Source organism: Ursus arctos, unplaced genomic scaffold (genome assembly GCF_023065955.2).
Source record: "Ursus arctos isolate Adak ecotype North America unplaced genomic scaffold, UrsArc2.0 scaffold_22, whole genome shotgun sequence".
Classification (NCBI taxonomy): domain Eukaryota; kingdom Metazoa; phylum Chordata; class Mammalia; order Carnivora; family Ursidae; genus Ursus; species Ursus arctos.
This window is the reverse complement of record NW_026622897.1, coordinates 61,829,806-61,851,134: the sequence shown is the minus strand read 5'-3', so window position 1 is coordinate 61,851,134 and position 21,329 is coordinate 61,829,806. Positions and strand designations below refer to the sequence as shown.

Here is a 21,329-nt window from a genome sequence, read left to right as displayed (position 1 = left end):
TTGAAAGCCTTTTAGTGCTGGGCACCATACACATTATATCTATTCCTCATAATAACCCTAGGACATAGGTAATATTATCCCCATTTTACAAAGGAAGAAACAAAGCCTTGGAAGTATTAATTAACATGCCCAATATATACAGCTAGAAAATAGGAGCTTTAGGGTTTGAAAAGGGCTCTGATAGGCTCTGAAGCTTGTGTTGTTTTCATTGCATTATGCTGCTGTTCTTATGCAATAGTTGAATGAACGAAGAATATGTTTTTGAGCACATTTTTCTTCAACTTGCTCTTCTTTGCTGTATTATTTCCAACGTGGAGGTTTAACCCGCTGGTAAAGCAGAAGGAAATAAGTCAGTCTTGTCAGTCAGTCTTGTCAGCTGTATTAATTCTATTCATTACTTACTTGTTTGTTTGTTTGTTTGTTTGTTTGTTTTAAATAAGCTCCACACCCAACTCATGACTTGAGACGGAGAGTTGCATGCTCTACAGACGGAGCCAGCCAGGGGCCCAGCTGTATTAATTTTAAAGTAACAGAAATACAACTCCTACTGACTTACACAAAAAAGTAGATGTGTTAAAACTAAGGATTCCATTGGTGGACTGCTGGCTTTAGGATTGGATCTGTGTTGTAAGAAACTTACTTCTCTCTCTCAGTTTTGCTTTCCTTTGAGTTGACTTTCTTCCCAGGCAAGATTTCCCTATGTGGGAACGATGACGGCCACCAGCAGCTCCGGGTTACATTCTACCAATTTAGTAACCCTCGCAGAAAGCATCTCTATCATCCTCAGGTAAGACTGTCACTGGTCCAGCTTGGGTCACGTGCACATCCCTGATACAATCACTGTGTCCGAGGTGTGTTGTGTTGCTCTGGTTGGCCAGGGCTAATGCTGGAGTTTGGGTCAACCCTACCAGAACTTTATGGATTGAGAATGGGGAAGGGAAAATCATGGTATCAGACCAGAAGGGGTGACGGGCAGGCAGAATGGATGTCTGTCACACACACATCCACTGAACTAGGACTCAACAATCCCTGATCCAGGTCGACTGTGCCTGCATAGAGAGCACAGGACATTCTATGATCTGTCCTCCAAGGGCTCATGACAAAGGGCTGTGCTTTTCTGGGTTTGGTCCCAAGGGTTGCACTGCTCTTCAGACCAGTTGTATAATGAAACATCCTGCTCAAGGGAAATGGTGCATGCCTGGCTTGAGTTCTGTGGTGGCCTAGGGCCAGCTGAGAGGGGACAGAGTGTCAGCTGCAGAAGCACTGGGCAGGCAAATCTGCCATTGGGAGGGCACACTGACAAGCAGCAAGCAGTATGATAGGCAAGCAGTTGGTATCTGAAGCCAAACAGAAAATGACACGTTGTCTTACTGAGAGACAGAGAATTCTGAGATAGTAGATAATACTCAGGATTTCAGACAAACAGATAAGTCTGGTCAGCAGGTAGTAGGACCCCAGTCACTGAGCTACAGTTCAGGGACATTCCAATCCCAAGGAGTGGGGGACTGAAAGGAGCAGGCATGCCCCAGTGGCAGGGCTATCAGGATAGGATGTGAGGCGCTAGGGCTGGAATTCACGGACTGGGTCTGGAGTCCAAGGCACGGCTGAGTCTGAAGAATGAGACTGAAGGTCAGCTATCTGATAGAACTTGGACATAAGTTCAGACTAGCGACAGCCTCGGTAGAAACCCTAAAGTGAGTGCCATAAATTCCTCCTGCCTCCGTGTAGGATCCACTGACTGGTCAAGACTGACCCTGCAGGTGCTTTGGATGGCCTCAGCCAAGGGGAAGGAGGGAGACAAAGGTTGGTCCCATCACAGGGGCTAACGAATTACAAAATGTAAGAGGCATTGGAATGAGGCATCTCATTGGAATGCATAACCTAATAAAAAATTAAATTGAAAATTTTCAGCTGTAATGTGTTAGGAAACAGAGACCTGGGAAAAAATTAGATGCCCTTGTAACAGGATGTTAAATGAGATTTCCCTATTTCATTAGTTTCATAGCTTAGAATAATAGGTGCCAAGTGCCCCCATATTTATTATAAGATGTGTCAGATCACTTGTGCATGACTTGCTCAGGGGGTAGCCCCCTAATTGGTTCTGAAACCTGTCGCCTGTCACCCACTTTTGGGCCAGAGAAAAGGCAAAGAGAAGAGGCTTAAAAAGTGAGGATTTCTTTGAAGAGAACTGTGTTTGAACAGAGTGCTGTGTTTTTCTCACTCTCCAGTCAGGGGACGGTAAAGAGTGGGGATCTGCCATGAGAGGAAACTGATTGACATCTCATGGCCATGTGTGCGGAATGGAGGAAATGCCTTGAGGTAACCAGGGACTAGAGTGGAGTATGGGGAGAGAGTACTTGGGACAATCTGACCTGAGGGGTGTAGAGACTGATGTCTTATCCCTCCTGAGGGCAGGTCAGAGGCTGGACGACCAAAGAGGATAAGTTAAGGGGATAGGAAGGCAGAGTTACAGAGTGAGTTCGAAAGGCATTAATAAGAAAGAATAAAATTGTTCTTTCCTTTGGATAAAAGAGAAGAAGTCTGAGCTGTCTTTTTAGCTCTTCTGTATATTAACTGGGCTAGTTGGAAAGAAGCCACTTGATCTTTCTGGGTCTCAGCTTTCTTTTCTATAAAAGGAAAAATTGGACTAGACTGTCTTTAAGGCACCTTCTATGACTTTCTAATTCCATGGGTGTATTCGGCTGAACTCTATGGTGACTCCTGGAGTAGAACAGGTTATTATAGTATACAGACATCCCATTACTCTAGATGCTAGAAGTTCAGGTCTCAAGGGTGCAGCATTATTCCCTTCCCCACCCCCTCGTCTCGTAGCAAGTATTTAAAAGATGAACTAATTTAAACATTTTAAAAGAAAAAGTCACCCATTATAGCACTAACCAGACACATTACTAATTATATTTTGGCATATTCCTTTCTAGATCTTGACCACTTATATGTGTATTTGCCCCGGGTGCAATCACTGACACATACTTCTTGTGTTCTTATGGCACACCAGTTCAATAATAAATTGTGCATGACCGAGAGGAAACCTTGGGGTGCTTCCAATTATTGCACAATAAGAGCAGGCAAGGAACAAGCTGGCCTTTGAGAATACAGTCTTTTGGGGCACAGGACTACTCTGGTGTGGCCTCTCTTCCTCCTCAAGTCCCCTTCCCCCCTCCCCACTTCCTGATCCTTTAGCAACAACAGGAACTCAAGAGGCCCAGTAGAGCTAAGCCACAGCAGCTTGTGATCTACTTGACATTCACTTTGAGGTTGTTTCTGGCTTAGAAATACCAGGTGATCCATTTAGCAGACATTGCAATAGCCCCCAGAGAGTTATGTTAAGCCCCTAAAATCACAGGGAAAACCATTATTAAGGGGACGTAGAGATGCACTGGTGATCCTGCTGTTGAGGTAGGAATGAGGAGATGTTTGCAGATGATCACCAAGGTGATGACCCTCTGCACACTTCAGTGCCAACGCTGTGTCTTCACCCCTATGACTTCAGTCCCACTCATAGGAGCACACCTGAGTCCAGCCCCAGCAAAGCCAAGTTTTTGGAGAAGTCCTTGTACTTCCTCACCTACGCAGAGAAGGAGATGGTTCAGTTTGGACCTTGAGATGCTGTGTCCTATAACTTAGTCCTATAACTTACTGTGGAAACTTAAAGAGCCAGGTGAGACGTAAAGGGCAATGGGGCTAGAGAAGCAGGTGGGTAAGGACTGGATGGCGTCCCTTGGGCTTACAGAGGAAGAGGAGTCTCAGGTAACTTGAAGCAGGGATGGGACATGCTCAGATCTATGTTTTAAAAAGATCACTCTGGTAACAGTGTGGGGAATGATTTGAAAAGGGCAAGGCTGGAGGCAGAGACCTGAGGTTATTATAATTGTTAAGACATTAACATTTCTAGAAAAGCACAGGATTTCATCATTAGAAGAGAAAAAGGACAAAATACACAAGATACTAGACAAAATACTATTCCCCTTGAAGAGCTCCACAGCTAAAAGATCTTTTCTGTGGGTTGCCTTTTTATTTGGCATTGAACATGTTAAAGAAATATACGTGCACATTATTTTCTGATTACAAAAGCAATCCATACTCATTGTTAAAATTTCAAACAATTCAGAAATATTTAATTCAGAAAGTAAAAGTCCTGCACAATCCCCACTTCACCCTCCTTTCAAGGTAACAGCTGTTACTAGTAAAATACCTTTCTCACAGTGGGAAATCCTGCTCTTACCAAAGGACTTGAAACGCCAGATCTCAAAAGGCAATGCAATGCTCGGATTCCCTGAAGAGTAAATGATGAAAGATTATTCAGAGGAGGAAAGCTGAACAGAAATAACTGGGTGAAACAGATTAAATGCTAAAAGAGCTAATTCCCAATCATGTCTTCTGCTAGAGGGTTCATTTGCCTGAAGCTACCTAGGGTATTTGACTAAGGGAGTAGCTAGTGTTCACTTAGGTGCAATGAATGAGCTCTAGACGTTTACCTTCCTTCTTGTTAACTGCTCATCTGTTGCAGTTTACTTTTGAAAAGAAAAAAAAAAAAAAGTAGTCCTGAGGCTAAAAAGGGTTTTCCATTCCTAGCAGGCCTGTTGACAGGGTGGATAACCACAGAAAATAATTCAGTATCTTTGTGCTCCTTTGTATTTGTCAGATTGCGATATTAATACGTCTTGCCTCCCCGGGGAGATGATGAAGCAATTGAGTGGTTTCTTCTTGGTCACTTGCTTTTGAAATGATAGGAACAATCCGGACTTGAGGCCCTTTTGAGAAAAGAATTGCCCATGCTAGACAATTCTTAGAGAGTTTCTTTGGAAAGAAAGCCTTTCTTGGAAACCATCCTGGGGTTTAACAACTTTTACCATCAGAAATTCTGAACTCTTTCAATTGCATATAACAGAAACTCAATTTAAAAAATCTTCAGTGAGGGGTGCCTGGGTGGCTCACTCAGTTAAGCTTCTGACTTTGATCTCAGCTCAGGTCTTGATCTCAGGGTGGTGAGTTCAAGCCCAGTATGGAGCCCACTTAAAAAAAAAAAAACCCAACAAACAAACAGGGGCGCCTGGGTGGCTCAGCCAGTTAAGCATCTGCCTTCAGCTTGGGTCATGATCCCAGAGTCCTGGGATGGAGCCTGGCATTGGCCTCCCTGCTCAGTGGGGAGCCTGCTTCTCCCTCTTCCTGCACTCTCTCTCTCTCTCAAATAAATAAATAAAATCTTTAGAAACAAACAACAAACAAACAAACAAGAAAAGGTTCTTGTTTCATTCCTCCAAAGCCTGACAAAGGTGGAGTTGGCTTCAGGTCTACAACCCACATCAGGAATTATAATTAGATTTGAGAGATTCTCCTTCAGTATCTGCACGATGCTTGAGCAGAGGAGGAAAATGTTCAGAAGCTGTGGAATACTTGGCCATACTCATACCAAAACATTGAGAGCTAGTCTTCAACGACGGGATACCTGAACAGCTGTGCAGAGAGAAATAGAGATAGAGGGGACTCTCAGGATCATGGTTCCTGACGGGTTTCCAGACCCTGTTTCCTTTGCATTTGGATCCTGGCTACCTTGGAGCTTTGCTGAAATACCTTCTCTTTGCCCTAGTTTGAAGTGAATTTCTCTTACTACTTGCAAACCCAAAGAATTGTAACTGCTCTGGATTGAACTTTTGTGTCTCCTCAAATTTCATATGTTGAAGAGTTTATTTGCCAAGATGATGGTATGTAGAGGTGGGGCTTTGAGAGGTGATTAGATTTAAATGAGGCGATGAGAGTGGAGCCCCCATGATGGGATAATGCCCTTCCAAGCCAGCTGAAGAGACACTAGAGCTCTCCTTCTCTGCCACAGGAGGAAACAACAAGATGGCTTGTGATTATCTGCCAGCCAGGAAGAAAGTCCTTACCAGGAGCCCAATCAGGAGGCACCTTGATCTTGGACTTCCCAGCTTCCAAAACTATGAGAAATGAATGTCTGTTGTTGAAGCCACCAAGTCTATGGTGTTTTGTTATGGTAACCCGAGCTGACTAGGATGATGACTGAGACAACTACTAAAGAAAATTAGTAGATAGACTTTGTTGTATGCCCCCAATTTCTAGTTGTCAAACCTAACGACTCTCATTCAATTTCCCCTCTTCTTTTTTTTTTTTTTAATTTTCTTTTTAATTAATTTATTTTTTAGCAGGCTCCACACCCAACATGGGACTTGAATTCATGACTCTGAGATCAAGAGTCACATGCTCTACTGACTGTGCCAGCCAGGTGCCCCTCAATTTCCCTTCTTCTTTGCAACGTTGACTATCCTTGCCTTCCTCAGTCTCTTCTCCCTTGGTCTCTGTGATTCCACCTCGTGCATGGATTCTCCTTTCACTTTTCTGACAGCTCTTTCTCTGTATCCTTCACTGTTTTCTTTTCTCCACTTGCCCTATAGAGATCTCTGAGATTCTGTGTTTAGACATCTTATCCTCTTGCTTACCTCTTTCCTGAATAATTTTATCTGCTCCAGCAAGCCACACTCTCTTCCAGGTTCCAGCCCAGTCTTGTAGGCTTCCTTCCCCAACACCTCTTCCCCTCTCCCCTAGGGTCCCTTTCCTGGTAACCCCCCTTCAATTCTCACTTTCTTGTCTAAATCCCTCCTTATCCCAACATTCATCCTCCTTCTTTTGCCTTGTACGAGTACCACTTTCCCAGAACATGTCATGGATTTTTATGCATTTTATGATTTGCTGATGGTTTCCTCCCTGGAATGCTCTTTCCCCACCTTTTCCTACCTAAATCCCACTCATCTTTCAAAGTCCAACTCAAAATGCTAATCCTTCCATGGAGCCTCCTTACACATCCTGTCAGGACCCACATTCACTTCTTTGGGTTCCCACAGAACCACTAGAATAAGTACTATATAATCTGATTGGAGTTATTGCTAGTTACGTATTTTCCTTTCTCTCCTGGGAGAGTGTGATTTTTCCTGAGGGAAGAACCTGTCATAACAGTGCACTGCATGGGGCACCTGGGTGGCTCAGTTGGTTGTGTTCGACTCTTGCTTTCAGCTCAGGTCCTGATCTCAGGGTTGTGAGATCAGCTCCGCGTTGGGCTCAGTCCCGGGTGTGGGGCCTGCTTGAGATTCTCTCTCTCCCTCTCTAAAAAACAAAAAACCAAAAAACAACTGCACTACACAATTCAGATGCTCAATAGCATTTGTCAAATTGAGTCATAGAAGAAACTAACTGAAAAAGCTTGATCTTTGACAAGAGCCAATGTAGCTTAAGAAAGACAGTAATCCTTTGAGGGGATGTTCTCTTATATAAATTCTTGCTGTTAAAAAATGGAATGAGGGGGCACCAGGCTGGCTCAGTCGGTAGATAAAGCATGCAAGTCTTGATCTTGGGGTGGTGAGTTCAAGCCCCACATTGGGTGTAGAACTTACTTAAATGGAGTGAGAAATAAATAATAGCAGACAGGGCAGATGCCCTCTTAACTCTTCTTGGTAGGTGACTGCATTTGGCCTTGATCCCGCAACCCGGGTGGGCCTTGCCTTTAAAATCTCTGCTTTGAATAAGCTGAGATTTCTTGAAATTCATATCTTGAGAGATTTTATTCTTTAAGGAAGCTGAAGAGAGAACTCTGAACTCACACATTATATGGTTTGGATGTGTGGTGGGCCCCACATACATGAATAGTTGGCTTATGAGGAAATCTAAACATATCAGGGCATAAGAAGCAATAGAGCATATTAGGTGGAAGCCTGGCTCTGGAACAGGACTGCTGGGGCCCGGATTAGGCAAATTAACTTCTCTGTGCCTCAGTTCCCTCTGTGTCCAGTGGAGATTGTCATGGACATAACTCACAATGTTATTATGAAGATTAAACAGGTTAATATATGTCAAGTTCTTGAACAGCCTAGGCATCTGGTAAGCATTCAATAATTATTAGATGATATTATTATTTTCAATCACCACTTTCTTTTTTTTTAAGATTTTATTTATCTATTTGAGAGAGAGAGAGTGAGCTAGAGAGAGCAAGCATGAGCGGGGAGAAGGGTAGAGGGAGAAGGAGAAGCAGACTCCCCGCTGAACAGGGAGCCCCATGCAGGGCTCAATCCCAGGACCCTGGGATCATGACCTGAGCCAAAGGCAGACGCTTAACTGATTGAGCCACCCAAACACCCCTCAATCACCACTTTCAACTGGGATGGCAAATCCCCCTCCACTGTAGCCTAATGACACCCTGGCAGATTCTATGACTTGACTACTACGATGCAGTTCAATCTGGTTTAAAACATCAGTCTCATGTTTGGTTCCAAACTCTGCCTGGCCCAATACAGGCCAGACTTACCTAGGAGGAAACTGGTTGACTTTTTCAATCATTTTCCCACTCTGGTGCCCCAGAGGGCAGGTGGATCTGGGTCATGTGCGTGGGCCGGTTCCGGGGAAGGGGTTAGGGAGAAGGATGAGACAGACAGTCAGAGCTCTCCTCACATAGCTAGCTGCCACCTGTTCAGGAGGCCTCCCTGAAATTCACTGCTGTGGTTCGGTTTTGTTCTGCTCCTGCTGTGGCCTCTGGCCTCTGATGAAGTCCCAATGGGTGCATGGGCTCCTAATGCACACTGTTCAGTTGTGCCCAGATACCTCATTAGCTTTAGAGTCCTGAAGCACAGTTGATGCTGGAGACGAGACTGGAAATGATGCTTGATTTTGTTGTTGTTACTGTTCTGAGAAGCAGGAACAGCTTATAATCAGAACACTGTTTATCCCCACAGTGCCTGTGGAATAACCTTCCAGGGAGAATATATAAAAGAACTCAGTGTGGCCGAAGCAGATCACAGACCAGAAGGCCAGATGCTACTCAAAGGGCATCTGGATCTCAAGTCCTTGAAAGAGAGAGGCAATCCAAAATAACATTTATTGAATATCTACTAAAGCAAGATACTTACACCTAAAGCTAGGTACACATTATTTATTCTATGTGGTAAGGATTAGTTCCGTTTAACAGATAAGGAAAGTGAAGATAAAAGGAATGAAATCAATCGCCATTGGGAAACCCGGGTGGCTCAGTTGGTTGGATGTCTGCCTTCAGCTCCAGTCATGATCCCAGGGTCCTGGGATGGGGTCTCATGCAACTCCTTGCTCAGCGGGAAGCCTGCTTCTCCCTCTGCCTGCCACTCCCCTGCTTGTGCTCTCTCATTCTCTCCAACAAATAGATAAATAAAATCTTAAAAAAAAAAAAAAAAGAAATCAATTGCCATTTTTTTTCTGAGGACCCTACTTCTTACATACAAATTTCTACACCAAATCTAGTTAAGATCTCAGAGAGGCAATACTATAAAAGTCATAGTTTGGACATTTAGGATAAAGCTGTGATTGGTAATATGACTTATTTATGATGCAAATATACAGCTTTACTTGGTATCAATTAATCACAAGTATAAAGGCCATAAAATACCCTTTTTTAAGATTTATTTATTTATTTGAGAGAGAGAGAGAGAGCAACCAGGGGGAAGGGGAGTGGGAGAGGGAGAGAGAGAGTATCAAGCAGATTCCCCACTAGGCACGGAGCCCGACATGGAGCTAGATCTCATGACCCTGAGATCATGACCTGAGCCAAAACCGAGAGTCAGACACTCAACTGACTGAGCCACCAAGCGCCCCAAGGCCATAAAATGTCTTAATTTTTACCATCCTTATGGTCTTTTTCTCTCCAGCTTTTCTTTTCTTTCTTTCTTCTTTCTTTCTTTCTTTCTTTCTTTCTTTCTTTCTTTCTTTCTTTCTTTCTTTCTTTCTTTCTTTCCTTCTTTCTCTCTTTTCTTTTAAATTCCAGTGTAATAAACATACAGCGTTGTATTAGTTTCAGGTGTACAATATAGTGATCCAAGCATTTTATACATTACTCAGTGCTCATCACAACAGGTGCACTCTTAATCCCCTTCACCTATATTACCCATCCCCGCCCCCCATAACCACCAGTTGGATCTCTAAATTTAAGAGTCTGTTTTTTCACTTGTCTCTTCTTTTCTTTGTTCATTTGTTTTGTTTCTTAAATTCCACATATGAGTGAAATCCTATGGCATTTGTCTTTCTCTGACTGACTTACTTCACTTAGCATTATACCTTCTAGATCCATCCATGTCATTGCAAATGTCAAGATTTCATTCGTTTTTAATGGCTGAATAACATTCTATTATATACATATATATCACTTCTTCACCTATTCATCTCTGGGTGGACACTTGGGTTGCTTCCATATCTTGACTATTATATAATGCTGCTATAAACAAAAGGGTGCGTGTATCTTTTTGAATTACTGTTTTCATATTCTTTGATAAATAACCCAGTGGAGTGGAATTACTGGATCATATGGTAGTTCTATTTTTAAGTTTTGGAGGAACCTCCATACTGTTTTCCACAGTGGCTGCACCAGTTTGCATTCCCACCAACAGTGCGCGAGCGTTCCTTTCTCTCCACATCCTCACCAGCACTTGTTTCTTATCCATCCGTATAGTCTTTTCACTGCAGAGAACTGAAGAAAAGGACGATCTGATTGACACTAAATTCAGTGGGCACGTTTTCTGTCCTTTTAAAATGTGTCATCTCTATACACATGCATTAATTGAGATTAATTGAGCAAACTTTTTCACTACTAATTTGCATGTTCCATTGAATAGCAGTATGTTTTAGGGCAATGCTTGCAAGAGCTATTGAGAGAAGCATGTATTAATGGTTTCTCTAAATGTACAGAAACTGGGGCCAAGGGCACAATTAGAAGTATGCAATGGACACAAGAATCTCAATTCATTTTTCTCTTTCTTTTTGGCAAGAAGATAATTCACTGAAAATTAAAATTTTTCTTTTTTAAATCCTTAAAAAAAATCACCTTTCCAAAGCTTTTGCACTTAGTCACTTGCCTGCCATCTATCAGCCACCACGTATTCAATTATAAATAAAAATATATCAAAAGCCTCTGTGTACCAAGCAGTACTGGAATACTGTGGTCACCAAGGCAGACAAGGTGTTTGCTTTCATGGTACTTAGGTCTTACCTAGGGAAACAGACAATAATCAGATCAGTAATATAATTTCAGATGGTGTGGTGTGAGGACAAGAAGACTAAGTGCCATGAAACAGAGTGATGGGAAGAGAGTATTCATTATTAAATAGGATGGTCAGGGAGGACCGACATTTGACTGAAACCAGAATAATGAGGAGGCAGCCACTCAAAGATTTGGGAAAAGAGCCTCTCAAACCAAGGAACCAGCAGGTGCAAGGGCTTGGGAATTATTTGGCAATTTTAATGTTTTGGATACTGAGAATATGAGTCCTCTCTCCATTCCCCTACCCTCACTGATGAGAACCCAACAGCAAGGACAGTGTAAGATGGGAAGATTTTGTTCACCTTCTAGAAGTTAAAAGGCCTGGTAGGGAAATAAGCAGGAGTCAGGGAGAAAGTAAAGGTGACTTGAAACCCAAATTGTAGCCCAGGCCTACCGAGAAGCTTTTCTATAATGAAGGTGAATTCCAGGATTTGGTTTAAGTTTTGTTGATCCAATGACATTATTAACTAGCAAGGAATCCACCCTAGGTCACTCTTCTGGGCTTAGTGCATCCCTTTATTTCTAACTAAATCTTTCCTGAGGTAGAAAACAGCCACTTTGCTCTCTGTACTTATGCTCAACAGAGATCTTATAGTATAGGACTTTCTTACATTTGTGGTAAACTACTTTTTAACCATGCATCAAGGCAATAAAAATAGTTTTCATGTGATTATGTCTTTGGAAATCTGGCACAAAATGTGATTTCACTTAGCGAGTGTGGTGTGACAGCTGTAAATTGCCACATTCCAGCATAATGCTTCAATATTGTATTTTCAGTGTGGCTGAGTTGCCGGTTTTTTCTGGCTTTGACTGCATTTTCCACAGAGAAGCTGGCACTCAGACAAATCCCCTGAGACGTCCTCACAAAGAGATGCTGACAGATCTCTGTCTCTCAGAGGATCTAACTGGGCAGCGTTCCATCCAGACAGGCTGGGCCTGAGCGTGGGTGTCTGTGTCTGCTGACTACGGGAGGGGCTTCTCATTTTGTCGTGCCAACAGTCAAGAGACATAGAGAGCCCCTTGGGATGGGAGTTCTGCCCTGAGGCCAACGTGCTCTGGTACGAAGGCACTGGACCAGTTTAATAGGGCAAAGAGTCTTATGCAAGGAAGCCCAAAGTAGTGTTGCAGGCTACAGAATCAGATTTCTGTCCACGGCATATGGGTGGCTCATTGAGTGAGTGCTTAATAAATAATTGGTAGAGAGGGTTCAGGCACTCTCCTCGGTGCTTGTGATGTATAGATGAATACCTAACTCAAGGAACTCACCCTAACTTGGTTGGGGAAACAGCCTGGAGCTGCCGACCCTTTCTTGTCACCCCACCCCAACCCTAAGACTGCTTATAACTCATTCAGTGGATTTTCAACTAGTTCTTATCAAGTACTTCTTCTGTGCCAGGCGCTGTGGTCGGCCTAAGAGGTACAGACATGAACAAGACAGATTTTTCTAGGATTAGTGTCGTACACACAGAAGTGTTATAAAAGTTCTCTTCGGGGTCTTGCATTAGATTGAGATGTGGTCAAGGACCCTTCATTTTTCCTTTCGAACACTATTATTTGAACTTTTTGTGACAAGCTTTTGGCCGTGATACTTTTTTGTATCTCGACAAAAATCTTCTGAGGCGCTGTTTGTGCCGCTCTTCTAGCTTTGAGAGCACAGCAAGGAATGAAGCAGAGTAAGTCCCCGTCCTCGTGAAACTTCCATTCCAACAGGGGAAGCCACAGAAAACAGAACAAAGCAAAATCCACACGAGCACGCCATACAATACGGTGAGGGCTGATGACATGTCCTATGGAAAAAATAATTTTTGAAAATAAAAAAGTTATTCTGATTTGTTCAGATACTCCCGACTCTTTAGAGACTTGGATTCTTTAACTGGCCTAGGCAAATGGCAATGAGAGAACTGGGCCAGAGGGCCAAGCCTCTGAAGCCTGGAACCATTTGGACTCATTCTCCACTCTCTCTGCCCAGCACAAATGAAAAGGCAGTGTGAGCTGCCTGCATTCTTTGGGCAGAAGAGTGATGTCAGGCCAGAGAGTTCGACCTGGCTGGTTGCTCTTGACCGGAGCCCAGGCCTTTCCCCACCCGGTCTGGGGACAGAACTCATTGCTGTGCCAGTATTTGAAGGTGCTGACCCTGCCTACCCCACATTCATGGCCTGCTTCTTTCCAGCTTCGCCAGCTGGTTTCCAGGGAGCTGATCCTACTGGGTTCCGGCCTGCCCTGTCTGACAACTGCCTGAACACTGGGACGTAAAAATTAGTTCTAAGTGCCTGAGTACAGTCACCACATTCCAGTCTATTTTTAGGATAAATCCTCCTTCTTTGGCTCCCTGAGAAACCACTCTTCTTTTCGTTTCTAAACTGCTTCCATTCCCAGTTCAGACTGAGGTCTCTTCACCGGGGAATGCAAAGCTTAGGGCTTCCAGCTCCTGCTCACAGCCAAGAAGATGCTGTTTTCACTAAATTCCTCTAGTCAAAGAAGAGGTAAGACTTGCTATGATAGGAAGTTAAAGAAACACAGCCAAAACTGTATGCATACTGACATTACAAACATTTAAAAATCGTTTGTATTCCAATCATGAAAGTAACACAGGCTTACTGCAAGAACTTTAGAAAAATATAGTACATATATTTTCTGCTTTAATATAGTATTTTCTTCTTGATCTGCTCTTGTGCTCAGAAGTTTGTTGCTATTAGTTAAATATATTATTCATGCACACAGAACAAAATTCAAATAGTAAAATTTCACCATTCCCCTGCCATCCGGTTCTGCTCCCTGAAGAGAATTGTTCATAATATTCTTTTATAAACCTTTTCATTTCTGTAAAATCTGTAGTAATGTTCTACTTTCTTTCCTGATTTTAGTAATTTGACTTTTCCTCACTTTATACTTTAGTCGACCTAAGTAAAGCTGGCCAATTTTGTTGATCTTTTTAAAGAACCAGCTTTTGTTTTTGTAGATTTTCTTTATATTGTTTTTCTGTTATCTATTGTTTCTGTTCCCACTTCTTTATTCTCTTCCTACTGCTAGCTGTGGGTTCAGTTTGCTGTTCTTTTCTATCTAGTTCCTTAAGGTTTAGAATTAGGCCACACTTTCTAATATATATGTGTATATATTATTTTAATTTTATTAAAAATTTTTTCCTATAGTGGGGCTCCTGGCTGGCTCAGTCGGTAAAGCGCATGACTCTTTTTTTTTTTTTTTTTTTAGAGCATGCAACTCTTGATCTCAGGGTTGCAAGTTTGAGCCCCACATTGGGCATGGACCCTACTTAAAATTTTTAAAAAAAATTATCCTACAGTATAATTGAGTTTTTGCAGTGTTGTTCTATGAATTTTAGCAAAGATACAGGTTTACACAACCAACGTCACAATCAGGATCTACTTGTTTTGTTAATTCCTGAGAGGTGAGTGGTGAAATCTTCAACTATAATTGTGATTTGTGTATTTATTTCTTTCAGAATTGTTACCAGCAGCTGTTACTATGATAGGTAAAGTTACTTTTTCCTTTTGTAGTTAATCATATTTTATTACATCTTGAAACTATGTATTCTATTTTCATCGAAATTTTAATTTATTCACTGATTTTTTATTGCTATAAATTCATAATTTCATATTATATCCAATGAGCGATAGTTTGTTAATATCATTATTTATTTTGCAACTCACATTATGCACAATTTCATCATTGACGCCTCTTCAGGCTTGCTCTTGAATCCTTTTGATATGTCCCTGTCATTCTTTGAGCACTTCCTTGCTTCTTGCACAAGACATTCCAGTCTCATCTTGTATTTTTCCATACCCCAATCTTGTAATCAGCCATTTCTCCAAGAATATTATTCAGAACCTGGATCTTGACACTAAGTAAATTCATTGTTTTTGGGGTGTCATTGCACCCAGGCTCTTTTCTTTTTTTTTCTTTTTTTAAAGTAAACTCTATGCGCAGCATGGGTCTCAAACTCACAACCCCAAGATCAAAAATCATATGCTCTACTGTCTGAGCCATTCAGGCACTCTTGCCACCAGACCTTTTTAGTGGTCACACACATTTACATTTATATTCATTCCTACATCGATCCATCATCTGTTGATCTATCCATCTATAATCTGTCTTTGTATTGAAAACCATGATTTCACACTGACCTCTGATTTCAATCCAACATTATGGATTTCATTCCACTTTTCTTCCTTTCCATGTTTGTAACTCTCCTGGTGGTAAGAAAATCCAGGCTTTGGGTGCCTGGGTGACTCAGGCGGTTAAGCATATGCCTTTGGCTCAGGTCATGATCCTGGAGTCCTGGAATCAAGTCCCACATTGGGCTCCCTGCTCAGCGGGGAGTCTGCTTCTCCCTCTGCCCTTCACCCTGCTTGTGCTCTCTCTTGCTCTCTCTCAAATAAATAAATAAAATCTTAAAAAAAAAAAAGAAAGAAAATCCAGGCTTCTATTATCCCTAATATTGTGACTTATTATTTTTTTTATCAGTCTACTAGTTTGTAACCAATCCCTTATTGCTGTACCCCTCTCTCTCCTTTGCAGATGCCCACCTCATCTCAATTGAACTCCGAACAACACCTGTAGGAGGTCGTCCTGCATGGATGCACTTCTACCCAGTTTTGCCTCTGACTCCTGGTACCAGGCTACTGCCACCATTGCCTCCTGTGGCGACACCATCCTCATCCTCCTTTGGCTTCAAAAACCTGCTTTGAGCTGCCCCTTCAGGGAGATACCCTTGTCACCTGGTGAGCAGAGAAGAGTTAACATAGCAGGCCTAAGACCGCTACCCTTAGGAGAGCCTGCTTGCAAGGTTGGCCCATGGCTAGTGTCTGGTAAGTTGGATTTTAGGAGGGTTTCACCATTCAGTACTGATAAGGGTGGCTCACTATGTCCAAACCGTTTGTATAAATAACCTGGTTTATACTGAACAACTGCTTTCCTTGTGCTTATCTGGAATTCTGGCTAGGCATAGAGTGCCTATGTGACCAGCTTTCAACAAAAACTTTGGGCGCTGAGTCTCTTATAAGCTTCCCCAGTAGACATTTCATACATGTTGTCACAATTTGTTGCTGGAGGAATTAAGCATGTTCTCTATGATTCCATTGGGAGAGAGAACTGTCAGAAGCTTGTGCCTAGTTTCTTTTGGACTTGGCCCCAGGTGCCTTTCCCTTTGCTGATTTTGGTTTGTATCATTCTGCTATAATAAATCCTAGTCATGAGTATGATTGTGTGGAGTCCTGCTAATTAATCAATGAACCTGGGGGTGGCCTTGGGGACCTCTGACATACCTGGCTTGGGTTCTGAAAATCCACAGTGGGCTGCCTTTCTGTAAGGACACTCTCTTCACTTGCCTGGGTTTTTGAACCTCTATGCCAAACCAGCCTCCTCATTCTGTCTGCGCTCTGACACCCTCTGCCAGTCCACCCCGCTGTCCTCACACCACTCTTTTCCAGTGACTTTAGCTATTGTAATTAGAGCTGCTATGAATATTTGTGTATAAATATTTTCGTGGACATTTATTTTCATTTCTGATGGGTGAATACCTAGGAGTGACATTGAGGGGTCATAAGGTAGGTATTTAGTTGGTTTTATAAGAAGTTGCCTAAAATTTTTCCAAAGTGGTTGTACCACTGAACACCCCCATCGATAATGTATGATTGCCAATTCTCTTCTAAAAACTATATAATGGGGCAAAAAGTTCTTTTCTAGTTACCTGTGTTTACCATTGGGGCACTTTTCATTCCTCTGTAGATCTGCATTTCCTTCTGCCATCATTTTCCTTCAACATTTCTTATGTTCCAAGTCTGCTGATGACAAATCTTACAGTTTTTGTTTATCCGAAATATCCTAATTTTTCCTTTATATTTTAAGATATTTCTGCTGGATTTAAAATTATCAGTTTGTAGTTTTGTTTTTATTTTCTTTAAGCACTTTGAAGAAATTGTTCCATTTTCTTTTTATTTGCATTATGCTTTATAAGAAGCCCACATTAATTATTGTTGTTCCCCTGAATGAAATGTGTCTTTTCCCCCAAGCCCCCACTGGCTGTTCCAAATATTTTGCTTAACTTTGGCTGTATCAATATGATATACTTAACTGTGTTTTTCTGTGTGTTTATCCTGCTTGGAGTTCAATGAACTTTTTGATCTTTGGGCTTATTTTTTTCAACAAATCTATATAAACTTTGGCCATTATTTCTTAAAGTACTTCAGATACCTTATTTTTTTTCTTCTTTGTTTCTGAAGTTCTTTTTTTTTTCTTTAATGATTTTTTATATTATGTTAGTCACCATACGGTACATCCCCGGTTTCCGATGTAAAGTTCGATGATTCATTAGTTGCGTATAACACCCAGTGCACCATGCAATACGTGCCCTCCTTACTACTCATCACCAGCCTATCCGATTCCCCCACCCCCTCCCCTCTGAAGCCCTCAGTTTGTTTCTCATAGTCCATAGTCTCTCATGTTTCATTCCCCCTTCTGATTACCCCCCTTTCTTTTTTTTTTTTTTTAAAGATTTTATTTATTTATTTGACAGCCAGCCAGCGAGAGAGGGAACACAAGCAGGGGGAGTGGGAAAGGAAGAAGCAGGCTCTCAGCAGAGGAGCCTGATGTGGGGCTCGATCCCAGAACGCCAGGATCATGCTCTGAGCCGAAGGCAGACGCTTAACGACTGAGCCACCCATGTGCCCCTTATCCCCCCCTTTCTTTATCCTTTTCTTCCCCTACCAATCATCCTAGTTTTTATGTTCCATAGATGAGAGAAATCATATGATATTTGTCTTTCTCTGCTTGACTTATTTCAGTTAGCATTATCTCCTCCAGTGCCATCCATGTTGCAGCAAATGTTGAGAATTCGTTCTTTCTGATAGCTGAGTAATATTCCATTGTATATATGGACCACAACTTCTTAATCCAGTCATCTGTTGAAGGGCATCTCGGCTCCTTCCACGATTTAGCTATTGTGGACAATGCTGCTATGAACATTGGGGTGCATATGGCCCTTCTCTTCACTACGTCTGTATCTTTGGGGTAAACACCCAGTAGTGCAATGGCTGGGTCATAGGGTAGCTCAATTTTTAACTTTTTAAGGGACCTCCACACTGTTTTCCAGAGTGGCTGTACCAACTTGCATTCCCACCAACAATGTAGGAGGGATCCCCTTTCTCCACATCCTCTCCAGCAATTGTTGTTTCTTGCCTTGTCTATTTTTGCCATTCTAACTGGCATAAGGTGGTATCTCAGTGTGGTTTTGATTTGAATTTCCCTGATGGCTAATGATTTTGAACATTTTTTCATGTGTCTGTTAGCCATTTGTATGTCTTCATTGGAAAAATGTCTGTTCATATCTTCTGCCCATTTTTTTACTTGTTTATTTGTTTCTCATGTATTGAGTTTGAGAAGTTCTTTGTAGATCTTGGATACCAGTCTTTTTTTTTTTTTTTTTTAAGATTTTATTTATTTATTCAACAGAGATAGAGACAGCCAGTGAGAGAGGGAACACAAGCAGAGGGAGTGGGAGAGGAAGAAGCAGGCTCATAGTGGAAGAGCCTGATGTGGGGCTCGATCCCACAACGCTGGGATCACGCCCTGAGCGAAGGCAGACGCTTTAACCGCTGTGCCACCCAGGCGCCCCTGGATACCAGTCTTTTATCTGTAGTGTCATTTGCAAATATATTCTCCCATTCCGTGGGCTGCCTCTTAGTTTTTTAGACTGTTTCCTTGGCTGTGCAGAAGCTTTTTATCTTGATGAAGTCCCATAAGTTCATTTTATCTTTTGTTTCTCTTGCCTTTGGCGATGTGTCATGAAAAAGGTTGCTTTGGCCGATGTCGTAGAGGTTGCTGCCTATGTTCTCCTCTAGAATTTTGATGGATTCCTGTCTCACATCGAGGTCTTTCATCCATTTGGAGTTCATTTTTGTGTATGGTGTGAGAGAGTGGTCAAGTTTCATTCTTTTGCATGTAGCTGTCCAATTTTCCCAGCACCATTTATTGAAGAGACTGTCTTCTTTCCACCGGATGTTTTTTCCTGCTTTATCAAAGATTAGTTTCCCAAAGAGCCGTGGGTCCATTTCTGCCTTCTCTATTCTGTTCCATTGGTCTATGTGTCTGTTTTTGTGCCAGTACCATGCTGTCTTTGTGATCACAGCTTTGTAGTACAGCTCGAAATCCGGCATAGTGATGCCCCCAGCTTTGTTTTTCCTTTTCAACAGTTTTTTGGCGATTCGGGGCCTTTTCTGGTTCCATACAAATTTAAGGACTATTTGTTCCAGTTCTTTGAAAAATGTCATCGGTATTTTGATCGGGATAGCATTGAAAGTGTAGATTGCTCTGGGTAGCATGGACATTTTAACTATGTTAATTTTTCCGATCCATGAGCACGGAATATTTTTCCATCTTTTTATGTCTTCCTCAATGTCTTTCAAGAGTGATTTATAGTTTCTAGAATATAGGTCCTTTACGTCTCTGGTTAAGTTAGTTAATTCCAAGGTAACGTATGGTTTTTGGTGCTATTGTAAATGGGATGGATTCCCTAATTTCTCTTTCTTCGGTCTCATTATTCGTGTATAGAAATGCAACTGATTTCTGAGCATTGATTTTGTATCCCGCCACATTACTGAATTGCTCTATAACTTCTAATAGTTAAGAGATGGAGGCCTTCCTGGAAACCTATAAACTACCAAGACTGAAACAGGAAGAAATTGATTCCTTAAACAAGCCAATTAATTATGAAGAGATTGAGTCAGTGATAAACAACCTTCCAAATAACAAAACTCCAGGCCCGGATGGTTTTCCTGGGGAATTCTACCAAACATTCAAAGAGGAAATAATACCTATTCTCCTAAAGCTATTTCAAAAACAGAAACAGAAGGAAAGCTACCAAACTCATTCTATGAGGCTAATAGTACCTTGATCCCCAAACCAGGCAAAGACCCCATCAAAAAGGAGAATTACAGACCGATTTCCCTAATGAATATGGATGCCAAAATCCTCAACAAGATCCTGGTTAATAGAATCCAACAGTACATTAAAAGGATTATCCATCATGACCAAGTGGGATTCATACCTGGGATGCAAGCATGGTTCAACATTCGCAAATCGATCAGTGTGATACATCATATCAACAAGAAAAGTCTCAGGAACCATATGATTCTCTCAATAGATGCAGAAAAAGCATTTGACAAAATACAGCATCCTTTCCTGATTAAAACCCTTCAGAGTGTAGGAATAGAGGGTACATTTCTCAAGCTCATAAAAGCCATCTATGAAAAGCCTACAGCAAATATTATTCTCAATGGGGAAAAGCTGGAAGCCTTTCCCTTAAGATCAGGAACACGACCAGGATGCCCACTCTCACCACTATTATTCAACATAGTACTGGAAGTCCTTGCAACAGCAATCAGACGACAAAAAGGGATAAAAGGTATCCAAATCGGCAAGGAAGAAGTCAAAATGTCTCTCTTCGCAGATGACATGATACTCTATATGGAAAACCCAAAAGAATCCACTCTCTTTCTGAAGTTCTAATTAGGCTTATGTTAGACTCAGCCTTTTCTTTCTCTGCTTCAGTTTGAAGAGATCCTTTTGCCCTGTCTTTAAGATCACTGTTTTTTTCTTGCATGGTGTCTGGTCTGATGTTAAATCCATCTAATGAATTTTTCATAGCAGATATTGCATTTTTTATTTCCAGAATTTTTATTTTGTTCTGTGTTATGGGTTACATTTCTTAATTGATATTTCTCATTTGTTCCCTTATTATGCTCATGGTTTCCTTTAAGTCCTTGAACATATTCATGATAGCTTTAAAAAAAAAAAGTCATTTCTGGGTCTCTCTCTATTGATTAATTTTTCTTCTGATTATGGATCACCTTTTCCTGCTTCTTTGAATGTCTAGTAATTTTATTTATTCATTTAAACATTTTAAATACGTATATTTATTTTTTTGAGAGAGAGACTATGAGTAGGGGAAGGGGCAGAGGGAGAGGGAGAGGGTGAGAGAATCTCAAGAAGACTCTCCGTTGAGTGTGGGACCCGATGTGGGGCTCTATCTCATGACCCTGAGATCATGACCTGAGCCCAAATCAAGAGTCAGAAGCTTAACTGACTGAGCCATCTGGGCACCTGAATGTCTATTAATTTTAGATTATAGGCTGAATGTGATGGATTCCATGCTATAGAATTTGATTTTCTTTTTATTTATTTAGTAAATATATTTTTTCAAGATTTATTTATCTTAGAGGGAGAGAGAGAT

At 41.6% G+C, this 21,329-nt stretch overlaps 1 protein-coding gene across 2 annotated transcripts in view; it reads left to right on the top strand.

Moving 5' to 3' along the window:
• Positions 1-13,444: 13,444 nt before the first annotated feature.
• Positions 13,445-21,329, top strand: part of TMEM41B (transmembrane protein 41B) — a 40,012-nt gene continuing 32,127 nt past the window's right edge. Inside the window, exons 1-3 of one of the 2 annotated variants that reach the window (XM_044379453.3) lie at positions 13,445-13,566; positions 14,544-14,573; positions 15,620-15,909. The gene's annotated coding sequence lies outside the window, so the exon portion shown is untranslated. The remainder of the gene's footprint in view (positions 13,567-14,543; positions 14,574-15,619; positions 15,910-21,329) is intronic. The other variant, XM_026486156.4, reaches the window with a different exon arrangement.